At 38.2% G+C, this 2,660-nt stretch overlaps 1 pseudogene; it reads left to right on the top strand.

Annotated features, from left to right (window-relative positions):
* The first annotated feature begins 2,247 nt into the window (after nt 1–2,247).
* LOC108308160 lies at nt 2,248–2,660 on the top strand (annotated as a pseudogene).

Here is a 2,660-nt window from a genome sequence, read left to right as displayed (position 1 = left end):
TCTGTTTCGTCTGCCACCTTAAGACACAGCAGTCCTTCCCTTCAGAGGATGCGGCAGCAAGGCACCATCCTGGAAGCAGAGACCAGGTCCTCACCAGATATCACACCTTCTGACTCCTTGATCTTAGACCTTATAGCCTCCAGAACTGTGAGAAATAAATTTCTATTGTTTATAGATTACCCAGTCTCAGATACTTTGTTATAGCAGTGCAAATGGACTAGGGCAGAACCTTAGAAAGCATTCTACTCAACATGGAACAACATTCTGATAGTCATCCAGTCTCTGGTTAAATATTGGTAACAATGGTGCCATTGAAAAAATTCATTCAAACATGGCTGCTGGTGCTGCAACACATTTGCAATCTCTAACTGCAACTAGATCCTAAAAGGTGCACCATAATGCACTATTAGTGGCTCTCAATTTCCATAGCTGCTACTTCAAATTTATTACCTTGTCCTCAATAGTTATTCTAAAGTGAATCTGGAAAATAAACAATAACAACTAAAACAAACAAAACCTTCTTATGAGAAGAGTATGTCATAGACCTTATCTCTCGGCAATTAATGTACGTTATAAAAATGTTTTAAGATCACAGCAGCATGGTATTAGCACTAGAATAGACAGATAAATGAACAGAACAGAGAGTCCATGAAAAAGCTCAAGTATATACAAAGATTTAATTTATTTTAATGAGACTATTTCCTATCAGCAAATGGTAGTCTAATTTTTAAAGAATAAATGATGTTGAAACTGAATAACTGTGAACAAAGTAAGGTGACATTTCTATAATATGACATATACCAAAGTAAACTCTAGATTATTAAGTGGAAAAATCAATACCATAAAAATATGAGAAGAAAATATAGATAAATATTTATATAATCTAGGAAAAAAAATGAGGTCTTTTTATGCCATAACACTGGTTGTCGAGACGTAAAAGATTAAGAGATTTTATGTTAAAATTTTTTTTTTCCTGCTTATTTATTTATTTATTTTGAGACAGAGTCTTACTCTGTCGCCCAGGCTGGAGTGCAGTGGCCTGATCTTGGCTCACTGCAACCTCTACCTCCCAGGTTCAAGTGATTCTTCTGCCTCAGCCTCCCAAATAGCTGGGATAACAGGCACATGCCACCGTGCCCTGCTAATTTTTATATTTTTAGTAGAGATGGGATTTTACCATGTTGGCCACACTGGTCTTGAACTCCTGACCTCAAATAATCCACCTGCCTCGGCCTCCCAAAGTGCTGGGATTATAGGTGTGAGCCACCATGCCCAGCAAAAAATTTAAACTTTTTATGCAAAAAAGAAAATCACAATAATGGTGAAGTTCAAGTGAAAAGTTGAGGAAGGAAGGATAACAGAAAATAACATATAGCTAAAAGATTGTTAGTATTAATGAAAAGAATAAAAAATTGATTTAAAAAAGCCAATTTGCCAAAAAGAAAGAAATTTAAATGGCCAATGAATCTATGAAGGATTATTTATATTCATAGTAGTTAAATAAATGCAATTTAAAACAATAAGATACTGACCAGGTACAGTGTTGTGCACATATAGTCCCAGCTACTCCGGAGCCTCAGGAGGGCGAATGGCTTAAGCTCAGGAGTTTGAGGCCAGTCTGGGCAACGTGGTGAGACTCTGTCTCTAAAAAATAAAAAGAGGCCAGGCATGGAGATTCATGCCTATAATCTCAGCACTTTGGGAGGCCAAGGCAGAAGGATCGCTTGAGGCTAAGAGTTTTAGACCAACCTGGGCAACATAGTAAGATCCCATCTCTACAAATAAAAAATTAGATGAGATAGTGGCACATGCCTATAGTCCCAGCTACTCAGGAGACAGAAGGTTTCCTGAACCCTTCAGCTGCAGTGAGCCATGATCTTACCACTACACTCCATGGCTTGGGGGATAGAGTGAAACTCCATCTCTAAAAAAATAAAAAGAATTCAAGCAATAAGGTACAAGTTTATGCCAATCAGATAATTAACATTTTCAAATGCATAAAACCCATTGGTGATGATTATGCAAGGAAATGGGCACTTTCTTATATTTCTGGTAGGACTATAAATTGGTATAACTTTAATGGAAGGCAATTTAATGACTTGTATCTACAGATTAAGAATTGCCTACTATTGGCTCAGCCATTCTGCTTCTAAGAATTTTTCTCAGGAATACAGTGCAGGGAGTTAATCCAGGGCCTGGCAGGCAAGTTTGTTCCCTCCTTTCAGACCAGAGGCTGCCACCGCTTCCATGCTCCACCAGATCCTCAGTAGGGTCAAGAAGCAACCACGCTTGATCCCCCTTCGTATTTATTAAATCTGGAGGTACTGGAGCAGCGCTGTATGTCCCGTCTGGCATTGTTCATTCAGGATGTTAGTTGGGACAGAAGACATAAGCCAGAACCCTGGAAGAAACTGGGTCCCAATAATCAATACAAGTTTCACTCAGTAAATATAGATTATAGCAAACTGAAGAAAGAAGGTCCAGACTTCTAAATGGCATGTTTCACCATAAAGCTGCTTACAATGCAGGTCTTCTAGAAGCCTTCCAATTTTCCACTTAACCAGGAAATATCCTCTAAATGCATAAAATACCTTGATGTATTGTGTTGGGGATGACACTGATTGTATTTGAAACTTGGGAGAAGAAAAAGAAAACTTTTC

Source organism: Cebus imitator, unplaced genomic scaffold (assembly GCF_001604975.1).
Source record: "Cebus imitator isolate Cc_AM_T3 unplaced genomic scaffold, Cebus_imitator-1.0 Scaffold83, whole genome shotgun sequence".
Taxonomy (NCBI): domain Eukaryota; kingdom Metazoa; phylum Chordata; class Mammalia; order Primates; family Cebidae; genus Cebus; species Cebus imitator.
This window is presented reverse-complemented; position numbering and strand designations above follow the sequence as displayed.